The sequence below is a fragment of the Cupressus sempervirens genome, chromosome 10 (genome assembly GCF_028749045.1).
Source record: "Cupressus sempervirens isolate cs-2001-9-10 chromosome 10, ASM2874904v1, whole genome shotgun sequence".
Classification (NCBI taxonomy): Eukaryota; Viridiplantae; Streptophyta; class Pinopsida; order Cupressales; family Cupressaceae; genus Cupressus; species Cupressus sempervirens.
The window spans coordinates 8,663,629-8,676,439 of NC_143127.1; the positions used below are offsets into that span (position 1 = coordinate 8,663,629).

The following is a 12,811-nucleotide window of genomic DNA, read 5'->3' on the forward strand; positions in this document are numbered from 1 at the left end:
ACAAAATATAGTTGTCATCCATCACACATAATTCTGATTACTTTGCACGCATATGTAGAAGATCAGTTCTTGCATAAGTTAGAATCAGTTTCAACTAATATTCAGGTATTGGTTGCCAGGTAAATAGCTCCTCTTAACAGATTGAACCATCTTCTAATTAATACAAACAAACATCGTGTAAACAATCACAACTTCCTTAAACTATATTGATGTGGATTGCCAATACATATTATTATTGGGACCTGTTTGCTAGACATTCTTCTCAATGCACAGGTGCTAATCTGGAACAGCACCAAATCTGCCAGATTCTCCAATATTGATAGTTTCCTAATACAGAGTTCAAATCGGATATATGTGGTGTTTGTTGTCACCTCTACAATTAGCGTCTTCAGATTGAACCATATGCACCATACACACCAACATCAAAATCCTCCATCTGACATCTTTTATTTTGTTCTAAGTTATAAATATCCCCCACTGCGGAAATCGTTTGTCATATTTAAGTTGAGATTGCCGCTTTAATCTGTGTCATAATTTAAAATCTTGTTGTGTGAGAAACACAAGCACCGACAACCTTGACGGCACCACAATCAATTAATAAAATTTCCTTCCTAATTCCACTTATCGGCTCTTATCCAAGCAGCCTCCTCAAACAGGTGAATAACTATAATAAAAATTGTTTTTATTATTGACCTGTATGCTTGCTCTGTTGCCCGATAGTTTTGTATATACTTGTTTAATAAAGTAGTGACCTTGCTTGCTTACATGTGCGATGGTTCCTCTCTTTTGATAACTGCTGAAGATAGCTATGTTTGCTATCAGGCTGTTGGGAATGTCTTCATTTCGATATAGGTGAGAACCCAATAACAATGAAGAACAAATAAATCCGCCTGTAATAATCTTCAAAAAAGTTATTAATCCTGTCTATATTTCTTGTATTCTCAGTATTTTGACATCAATGACATATTCCAACAAGGAGGATATAGAATATCATTTTTGTAAAATTTCTCTAATTGGTACAGTGCCATCAAAACTTCATCCGTTGTCATTATTGAAGAGCACACAATTATACCTTGAAATGGGGTATTTCAAGATATAATACTATTTTCTGCTTTTTAAAACTTGATGCCATAAGCATACCAATTGCACAATATCATTCACATAAGATGCAACATTTATGCAACATAGGAGAACATGAGATTTATGTGGAAATTCTTACGGGAGAAAACCAGGATAAAATATTGCTTATATAAATTCCACTTTACAAACTCCATAGGCACCAACACACAAGAGACACTAATCCCTCAATTTGTAGGCACCAACCAATTGGAGGCATCATCACCACAACTAGTAAGAACTTAGTGAGAGACACCAATCTCTCCTTTAGGAAGAAACCAACTTCCAAAACTTCAATGATATTGTTTCTCACAAAAATATGAAAGTAGATATACTTTCCTTCTTGAAATGCCTTCTTTAAAGAATACTCTTCATATGACTTTCTTCCCAATCTATATGCTTTATAAATCTGTTCATGTCTTCTTATAAACTCACTCATAGAGTTTTCCTGACATCTTCCTTACATGAACTTCTTTTGTATTCTTCATTCTTCCACACTTGAATCTCTCTGAGTGTTGTCATATAGGTTATATTCACTTCATTTTTCTACATAAGTCATGCATACACTTCTCTTTCAAAGCTGCGTTTTGAATGATATCTTTTTCATGCATAAATCTGGAGATTCATTGTCCTCTTGAAAATAGTGACATCATAGAATATTATATATTCTGTGTCCCCTTTAAGTTGTAGTTTTAGTTTGAGTTCTTTTCTTAGGGTTCTTTGTCTCTCGATAGGCATGGTGTAGTGTTTTCTTTCAAACATAGAGTTGTCTTCTCTTCTGATAATATTGAGCATTAATGAATAAGTGAACATTGTTGGAATTATGCGAAACTCAACTACAACAGTTGCTGATGTTGGTCAGTTCTCTGTCCTCACTGGCATCATCCTTCACCATCGGCATCCACATAAACCAGATATAGGAGCTAGCACCATTAGAGGGAATGTGAGGAACTCAAGTGTATGCCAAGTTTGTATATTACACATCATCTGATAGGAAACATGCCTAAAAGTTATGGTGCATTGCACATATGCATTAGGTGTGTCATGGTGTCATCAGATGGATGCATGTTTGAGAGTGGTTTTTTCTGCTATCACATACATTGGATGTACTAATTATGTAATTAATGTTATACTTAATATTAATGGTCATTCAGGAATATTTAGTCTTTTAGGTAGTTTCTAATTTTTCAGTTAGTTGTTTTAGCATGTTTCTATTTCTTTTTTAGAAAATTTCTTCCATATTTCTCTATATAAGGAGACCACGTCTCCATTTGTAATTACGTTCAATCATTGAATAATGAAATATCATTACATGGTATCAGAAAAAAGTAAGTAAGTGGGTTTTATAGTCCACGACACTATGCCATAGTTTTTGGGTTTACATATGGTGACAGTGATATGGGACTACCTCGTACTCTTTTTCGAGAGGCGCTTGGCGCTACAAATGAGGCGTACATACCCTACCCCCCAGTGGGATTTGAACTTGTGACCTCTCTTTCAAGAGTACAAGTTCTCCACCACTAGGCCAACTTGGGTTGTACTCAGAGCGAACTGATTGGGTTTTAAATTTTTTTTATGAACTTTTAATTAAAAATCATGGCTCTTTTTAAATTTTTTGTTTAAATTTTTTTTTAATCAATATTTCTATGAAACAAACGTGGATGCTATTTGTGGGTTTGTGTTTGCTTTTTTGCAAAAGGTATCTTGTTGAGGAATTTTAGGGCTTCTTCTTTCTGGAAATTGTGGTTTTTTTCCTGGAAAAGCATAGATGTGTTGCAACAAGATGTCTATTCAAAGAATTGTGCAACCTTCTCTGGTTGTTTCTCTTCGTGGCGGAGGATTTATTTTGGAGCTTATTGCTGAAGATTGCAATTGTTCTTGGTGGGAGCTCATGACTGCAAATTGTAGAAAAATCCTGGCTGTGTTTGTTCTTTTTCCGTGCATGCTCTCTGGTTTTTTTTTGCAAGATCTGGTGTTCTGCTTGTTTTTTGTTTGCTTGTGACTTGAGGTTTCAAACATTTTTCGTTATGTTTTTCTCTGCAGACTGGACTAATCTTATTGAGTTCACAATTTATTGTTTCTGTACATGCCTCTTTCAGCCCACAACAACTCTATATTTCTACATTTCCTCTAGACGATCATGTGACAAGTGTTATTTTCCATGATGGATGAAGGAACATGGGTGTCAGGTTGCACAAGTTCAGATTCTGATTTTTGAGTGTTTCTGTTTGCATGTGAGTGTCCTCTGCTATGGGGTTTTGCAGACAAACAAGCTTCTCAGAATTTTTTTCAAACCCTTAGGGCTTTACCCTTCTTGCAAATGTGGCATGACAGTTTGTTTTCTAGAGACGGATCTGGTGAATCTTTGCTAAGAGTTGCAAACCTGGCCTTTGCATGCCTGGAGAAAAGTTCTATACTTATATCTATTCAGACCTAGGAATTTGTGTAGAATTTTTGTCAATTTTTTTGACAATTTTGTGTGTTTTAACTTTAAGAGTGGTGTGCTCTGTAGGGTTTCTGAGCAAGGATTTGACTGATTTTTACCTGGAAATAAGATTTTTCAGCATTTGTACTGGCTGTTTGTTGAAAGTTTTTACTGTTTTTTGACATGAAAATCAGTATATGTCAAAATCAGTATCTTTTGAAAATCATGTTGGAGGGCAATCAATGCTAAAACAGCAAGAACTACAATACTTGGAAACATGCTATTTTTGAGTGCTGGTACCTAGATCAACTTGTTTTGGGTACATATAACCATCCCACAATGGCGTGCAAAGAGAAGGACACATTGAAACATCTCCATGAGATGTCAAACAAGAGCCAAGATTTCTTCCTAATGGACCTGTTTTCTGTAATGTTGGATGAGAATGTCTCTGCAGGAGCATTTTATGAAAGATCAAGGACATATGTGATCAACTGGAGGCCATTGGTCGCATAATGGAAGAGGACATTGTAGTGATTACACTGAAGAATCTACCATAATTCTGCAAAAACTTTGTTGAGGAGCTCAAAACTACCTGCCACAGTGACATGGCCAGCATGGAATAGGCATTTACTACCAAGGACAAAGGAAAAAGTAAGTCCTCTTAGCAGAAAGAAGACCACACATTTGAGGAGGGCTCCACATCTGTCACTATTGTGGAGAGCTTGGTCACATCCAAAGGTTTTGCAAAAAGTGGTTGGCTGATTAGAAGTCCAACTAGGGAGTCTCAACAACAGGCTCATGTAGTAGAGCATTTTGAAAAGTCAACCTTCTATCAGTTTATTGTCAAATGACTTAAAATATTTGTTTGTAAAGGGAGTTAGTAACATGATCATTAAGGGCCTATCAATAACTGATTCCTCATTTCCGCTCCTGTTGTGTCCACTGCTTCTGCTAAGGTTTTATCCACCTCTGGTGTGCTTGATGGTGGATCTAATGGGCGCGATTTTATTGCTTCTTTGCACATTGGTTTGGTGGTATGCCTTTGCTTTGTCTGTGGAGCATGAGAATTCGGAAGGTGTCAAGGAGCCTGTTGGTGTGCATTTAGTTGACCATCAATCGACTGGGAATGACCATGTCCTGTACTTACGGGCTCCAAGGCCCCTACTCCTGTTTTGACCCTTGTGCCTGTTGATTCCGCTAGGACTCCTGTGCTTGGGTGTCGTCAAGAAATAATGTAACGGGATGTACCTGTCGAGGTAACGGGATGTATGCGTCAGTGTATTGGGATGTTCCCGACGGGGTATTAGGAGCTTCCTGACGAGGTATCGGGAGGTTCCCGACGGTGTATCAGGATGTTCCCGACGGTGTATCAAGAGGTTCCCGACGGTGTATCAAGAGGTTCTCGACGGTGTATCAGGAGGTTCCCGATGGGGTATCGGGAGGTTTCTGTCAGTGTATCGGGATGTGTGCCGTCAGGCCGACATGTATCGAGATGTATCCAGAAGGTTCTATTATTGTAGTTGACATGTATGTGGCCGACAGATACCTTCAAGAAGGTTCCTCAGACAGTATTTATATCTCCCTTTGGGATCATTGTGATCATCATATGAGAACCGAATGTAATATCTTGGCATATGCGAATAATAAGAAGAGTTCTGCTGTTCGAGTTCGTGTTTATTATCTGTGTGCAATTCTTAATTAACCTATGCGGTAAACATTTGGCGCCGTTGCCCAATGGACCTGGAAAGGCAGGAGAATGAAGAGTAATGCCGAATCAGTTGAACAAGAATAAGAACAAACTAAAGGACAAGGACGAAATACGCACAGCACACGACAATCTGATTTTGGTGTAGCAAGCCGAACGCAGAAAGAGATTCCAAAAGATTGTTGCCGACGGACGCAGAAGCGCGGAAGCATTGTTGGAGGAGACGCGACAGCGGGTGGAGTTGGTGGAAGAAGCACGTGAGGAGTTTTTGAATTGGTGTTCGCCGAGGGAAGACAATCTAGACGGAAGAGAATCGACTTGCATGGCTCTGAGTGCCGAAGGAGCAAGAGCGTGGAGTGAACTCTTCGTCCAGGATCCACTTACAGAAGGAATAGATTCACTTAACGGAGACCCTTCTTCACCAAACACAGCTGTCAGGATACCAAGTGTGAGCATCGGAATACCAAGCGTGAGTGTTGGGATGGCGGGACCAAAGGAGAAGTTACCTAAATTTGATGGTGATGGAGCAACTGATCCCATCCGACATTGTAAAACCTGTGAAACGATTTGGAGAGCTAATGGCATAACAGATACAAATGAATGGATGAGGCAATTTTTGGCAACCCTACGGGGTGTTGCAATTGATTGGTTTACTGATACCGATCCACAAAAGTTAAATAGTTGGGATAACATTAAAAAGGAGTTCATCGCCGAATTTCAACTCCTGCGTGATGATAATGAAATTGTAGCGGAGATATTCAATACTAAGCAGGGCAAGAATGAAACAGTCTGAGTCTTCGCAAGGAAATTGAAGGACTTGATCAATAAGATGGAGAATGAGCCAGCTGACAGGTTACAGAAGAGATGGTTCATTGAAGGCCTTCACCCAAAGCTACGAAAGAAGATGAAGATTGTGCCACCATCGACATACATTGAAGCATATAACCGGGCAATGAACCTGGAAAGTGAGCAGAAGACCAAGAAGAAGAAGAAGAATACTTCATCTGATTTAGACAATGACGCCTCTTCAGGAGAAGATAGCAGTGATGATGAGGGTAGTAGCAAGAAGGTTCGTGCCCTTCAGAAAGACATGATTCAGATGATGAAGGAATTCAAGAACATGAACAAAGAGACTAAAGGCAATGAACTATGGTGCACGGAGTGCAAGAAGGAAGGCCATACGAAGGGATCCTGCCCGAAAGAGCAATTTTGCGAGATTTGCCAGATTATGGGACACTCGGTAAAAGAATGTCCTTTCAATCTGAAAACAAGAACACCGCAGCAAGTGTTCCTGACACAGGAAGCGTCTGCAGGAAGCGAGAACAACAGTACAGAGGGTGCCACATCAGGCAGATATAGATACAACCGGCATGGTCAAAACACCAACAATAGCAGCAACAACAATAATGGCGGAAGGAGTTGAATTCACTATGATGCGAATGGTCGGCTGATAGTTCAATGCTGCGCATGCAATCTGTGGGGTCACTTCGCCCGAGAGTGTACAATGGCGAACACACCGAAATTGTTATGCAGATGGTGTGGACCTGATGATCATGAAGATGCTAGGTGTTCGAAGTCGGGAGTAAACTTGATCACCGTCGGGACTGACGAAGAAGAGGTTCTGACCATCACGCGGCAGCAAGTGAAAGTATACCCCAACCCGGCGGAAGAAAAGAAGAGACTGGAGGAAGCACGGGTAGAGATCCAGAGAGCAACGCAGGTAGGAACGACACACCTGAAGGACACATCGAGTACTTCCGTACGGAACTGCACAGAACAGAACATTGTACGGCAAATATTGCAAGCCAAGATACCCATCAGGATAAATGATCTGTTGCTCACTATGCCTCAGCTCCGATCGGCACTCGCAAACATCGTTCTCGCTACTAAACAGGAAAGTGGAGCAAGTACAATAGACAAAAAGGAGAAGGAAAGTGGCGCAAGTGCGGAAGATCCGATGCTGTTAGCCCTCTCATTCGAACGCCATCCGACAGTCGTCGAAATGGGAATTCTCGGGACTGTATTGACAGAAACGATTGTGGACGGAGGGTCCAGTGTCAATGTGTTGCCTGAAGACACCTGGAAAAGGTTGGGACAACCGACATTATGGCCGCCTACATTCCAACTGTTAACAACCGATCAACATGGAATCAAGCCATTGGGAGTCCTGACAGCACAACCAGTGACGATTGGAACAAAGCCATTCTTGTTGGATTTCTTCGTGATCCCATTGAAGCGGAGAGGATATGATGCCATTTTGGGCCGGGGGTGGCTGATACAAGCCAAGGCAAAGCACGATTGGAAGAAAAATACTTTATCACTTGAAAGCAAAGGCCAGAAGTATGTCATTGATCTGCACACTCAAATGGTCGGGGAAGAAGCTCTATTGTCTGATTCCGGAGGAGAAGAGGATGAGAAGAGGCAGAGTATGGAACCCGATCAAGAGGGAGTCCTACGATTGGAAGGAGATGACGATTTGGATTCAGTAAATGGTCTTTACCACCGACAGATGGAGGATTACGAGCTCTTTCCGAGTTGTAATCTACTAAGGATCGATGAAGGTAGGAAAGAAGGAAATGAATGTCCGAAGGAACACAGAGAAGTCGACGGAGGAAATGAATGTCCGAAGGAACACAGAGAAGTTGAAGGAGGAAATGAATGTTCGAAACAACATAGAGAAGTCGAAGAAGGAAACGCGGGTATGACTGAAGCTAAAGGAAAGAACATACAGTGCGAACCCGAAGGGAGGAAAGATTCCACTGTACGACCGCGCAAGAAGAAAGTATTACGTTGAACCACAGATATAGTAGAAAGGTGCCAGCAGCAAGGAAGACACATCATACGGTCCACACAAGAAATTAAGCGGAAGGGTTCAATAAAAGTTGTAGCAGTACAGAGTGAATGTGTTATTGATGAACAGAAGGGGCAGTTGACGGAGTCCATGGTAGCGAGCTTTGGGAACAAATTGGGCGATATAGAGATGACAGAGAACAGGTGTAGCAGGTTTCAACTCGGACAATGGGTGTTGAAGTACGACAACCGGAATGAGATCAAACCAGGCAAGTTCAAAATTAAATGGGTCGGGCCGTATCAAATTCGGGAAGTGGATGCTAACGGAGCAGTAAAACAATGGATGCTAGACGGAAAGGAAGTTGCCAACACAGTGAATAGGTGGAAGTTGAATGTCTACCATGAAAGAAGTAATGCACCTCCGTGCATGAACAACTAAGACAAGAACGACTGTAAGTACTGTATATATGTAAATATTGTACAGAGTTATCTGCTTAAAAATAAATAATAATTTAAAAAAAAGAAAAAAAAAAAGAGAGAGGAGCACCGTACGGTCAAGTGACCGTACGACATTGTGAAGAACAGTAGACACCGTACGGTGGAAAGGTTGCATCACCGTACAGTATCATCTTATATCACCATTCGGCTTGGGATTAGAACATAAAGGCAAGTTGGAAGCATTCATCACCGTACGGACTGAGTAAGAGTCCAAATGGCCATCATATGGTGTTCCTAGTCACTCACCGTATGATTTCTAAATTCATATCATCGTACGACTTGGAATTGAAAAATGAATCCCGTACGGTTTCCAGTCTGTCAAACAAGTCATTTCTTCCTGAAGCACTGAAGGCATTCGTCACCGTACGGACACAGCTAGAGAACAAGTTGAACACCGTACGGCTTTGAGAGGTGTCCACATTGAGCCATACAGCTTCTTTCTGGACAACAGCATTCAAGGTTGAAAGTGGTAATCCCATACGGCATATTCAAGTTGTTGGAAAATTGAAGAAAGAATCGAGGCACATCAGCCATACGGTGATGCAAAAGGACTGAAGCACAGTAGTTGTATATTGGTAGTGCAGAAGAATGATGATAGGAGGTTTTCAAGAAAAAAAAAAAAAAAAAAACGACAGATTCAAGTTGTTCGGAATGAGTAGCAGATGATGCCAAAGGGAAGGGGAAGCATCAGTGGTTGCCAGGAGTGTAGAATCGGCAGAAAATGACAGAAATGGTGTGTTTCGTGCAGTTTTGTGTGGGTTTCAGAGTGCTAATTTGGTCTTGGTGGCGAGGGGCGCTGCCCCTTGCCCCCTGGACCCCCAATCATTGCGGATATCAGTCGTGAAGTGTGACTAGTTGAGAAGACTTGAAGTTGTTGCAGACATGGATTGTCTGTGTACCAGAGGCACTAGGAGTAGGTGTTGGCCGAAAGGCTGTCTTGGTGGATGCGTAGAGATCATCTAGTTGAAGGCACTTCAGCGACACTTGGCTCAGTGGACCTAGAGTTGAAAGCAGACTAAGTAGCACGGGTGGCTATCAAGGTCAGCTAAGGAGACAGTTTTTGTTGTCTAGTCGTCGGGAGACGACTTTTCTTTTTGGGGGGGATGATGTCAAGAAATAATGTAACGGGATGTACCTGTTGGGGTAACGGTATGTATGTGTTAGTGTATTAGGAGGTTCCCGACAGGGTATCAGGAGGTTCCGGACGGTGTATTAGGAGGTTCTCAACGGGGTATGGGGAGGTTCTCGACGGTGTATCGGGAGGTTTTTGTCAGTGTATCGGGATGTGTGCCGTTAGGCCGACATGTATCGAGATGTATCCAAAAGGTTCTATTAATGTAGTTGACATGTTGTATGTGGCCGACGGATACCTTCGAGAAGGTTCCTCGGACAGTATTTATATCTCCCTTCGGGATCATTGTGATCATCATATGAGAACCGAATGTAATATCTTGGCATATGCGAATAATAAGAAGAGTTCTGCTGTTCAAGTTCGTGTTCATTATCTGTGTGCAATTCTTAATTAACCTATGCGGTAGACATTGGGGTCTTGGCTAGGGTCTCCCCTACCAGTGCGCCGACCTCTGAGATGCTTGTTTCTAAATCATCACAAACTTTGGTGGTGAGAGGAAATTCTAATGGCCAGGCTGATTGTTGTTTGCCTTCTTTCACGGCGCTTTCTTTCGTGTCTGTTGGCTCTTTTGTGAAACAATTGGTTTTTGGTAGGAGTAAGGGTTCTGAGCTCATTGATTCTAAGCCTTTCCTTGTTTGTTGAGATCTATTGCTATTAAGTTGGAAACGGTTGCTAGTTGGGTTGCCCCCGTTTCTCTGTTTTGCCCTGTATTGCTTTGTCCTGTTTTATCTAGTGTGTAATCTTGATTATCTTTAGTTATGGAGTTACAGGTCCCCCTAAAACCCTGTTTTGTACAGGGTTTTAGGGCCCCTTCAAAAACTGTTTTCACCTAATAAAAAACACAACCAGTAGGGGAGGGTAATAAAGTAATTAATGCTATATTGATGGTTATGTAGGATTATTTAGTCTATTAGGTAGTTTCTGATTTTTGATTTAGTTGTTTTAGTATGTTTCTATTTTTGCTTTAGAAACTTTCTTCAGTATTTGTCTATATAAGAAGACTGTGTCTCCGTTTATAATTAGACTGATGCATGAGCATCTTGTGTCATTAGAAAAAAGGGAGTGCGATAAAAAAAATGTTTCGTTTATCAAGGTGCATAGTTGACATTTTAGAAGTTTGTGGAAAGTTCCTTAAAATAGTCTAGGCATTTATTAAATTGCATCATACATTTAACATTTGTAGCTAGGTAGTTACACCTTATCTAGTGGTTAAGCCTAATCTATTTTCTTATTGGTCCATGTAGGCAATGCAATTTTTTAATTGACCCACATGGTGGTGCTTAATTGTAATTGGGTGGGCATTTAATAATTGTAGCAAGGTAGTTCCATCTACCTTTTATCCCACATTAGTTGTGTTTGTAATATCTTGGGCGGTAAGTGCGTATATAAGCAAGGTAACTCTTAGTTTGTAAGTAAGCTCTTTCATATTGTAAGAAGTTGAAGTTCTCTCATCTTGATGAATTTGCAAGCTCTCTTCTTGACAAAGTTATAGCAATGATATCATCTTGTTGATGTTGTAAGGATTTTCAAGTATTACAAATGTATGCTTTGTGAAGCATTTTGTCCTCTCTTTATCTCCATGTTGTTATGTCTTTGGTTATGTGTTAATAATGGTGGTGTGGCCCTTAGTCATAAATTCAACCATTGAAGTATGAAATATCATTACTTATACTAGGTAGTAACATAATGCAGAATGGGAGAAACACAAGTGTTTTAACTTTTATGAAGTTTACTCATTATGCATAATTTGCACAGGAATAGTGCCCTAAAATTGTGATGCATTGCTCATATTCACTATATGTATCAGGTGTGTCAGCGACTCAGCAGATAAAGGATACATATTTAACATTATTTTTTTCTGCTATCATGTTGGAGTGAAACTTGTATCGTAGTTGTGTGCTATACAGGCTAAATTGCAGCTACCCTAGGCATTTTGGACGTGTCAAAAAAGTGACATTATCTGTTATAACTCTAAATTTAAATTTTGGAGTTGTTTCAAATTGTAATTTAGCAGTCACTTAAAAAGCTGACAAAACCAAAAAACATCTGTTCAAAAGTTGTGAGTATTTGTTTAAATTTCGACCAGACTTAAAACAAAACATAAGAATACAATATTACTCAATCACCCATGCTTGGTTGATTTAAAAAGGTGAATTAGAAGTAATTTCAGAAGCTGCAGAAACTAGAAAGTGAATATATATTGAAAATTTGTAGTTTTCGTTTAAATTTCCAGCACATATGCTAAAACCTAAGAAAAAAAGAGAACTCGATATCCATACTTCATAATTTCCAACTGTTTTGGGCAATTCGTGGGAGAAAATTGAGAAGATAATAATCAAAGGGTGAGAAATTGGGCAACAAAGTAATCAGAGATTTGGTTTCCCTTTTTTTCTCACTCACTCTCTAGTGACTGCATGAACTGCACAAAAGTTCATTTCACTAAGGTATTTGTAGAGTGATACTTCTTTCCCTTATTAGCCATGCTTATCAAAGGAAAGGAAGAGAAACGATGAGATATTTCTCTTGTCACATGTAGCAATTCCGTTGTGTGTAATGTTTCCATTATAAAATAAATAATAAATTAAACTTTGTAACGGGCTGATTGATTTAATTTATCTTGGACCCATTTTTATTTTTGTTTTTGTAGTTTGTGTCGCCGTTGGCTATCTTTGTACACCCTCGGAAAGGATTTCCTGACGGGTATTTAAGCACGGCTTGTAGGTAGTCTGTAGGTATGCTTGGGATTATATTTCTCTATACTGCGGATTCCTATTGGAGTTCGGATTGTTCATCATTTCGGAAGTGAAAGATCTTTCCTACTTGGCTCGTGCAGTTTTGGTGGGATTCAACCCTCACCCTATTCCGTCTATGTACTTGGCTCGGATTTGGAAAAATCAGAACATCTTTGTATGTGGAATATTATTTGGCACAAGTGTGTATCTGGTTACTTGCAAGTTACGTGTGTTAAACAAATTGCAACTGCATTACATATTGCGTCATCAAACTACTCTGCATTTTCCCTTGCTGTACTATATCACCTTGCACCACATCGACCATCTCATAGTATCCCGTACGGCCTTCAATAAATGTATGGCCATCTGCCTAACACTCCGTACGGCGGCCTTCTTACTCCCGTACACCATTC

At 40.2% G+C, this 12,811-nt stretch overlaps 1 protein-coding gene across 2 annotated transcripts in view; it reads left to right on the plus strand.

Annotated features, from left to right (window-relative positions):
• The window catches only part of LOC149532296 (uncharacterized), a 176,678-nt gene that overhangs the window by 98,649 nt on the left and 65,218 nt on the right, over positions 1-12,811 (plus strand). The gene's annotated exons all lie outside the window — the stretch shown is intronic.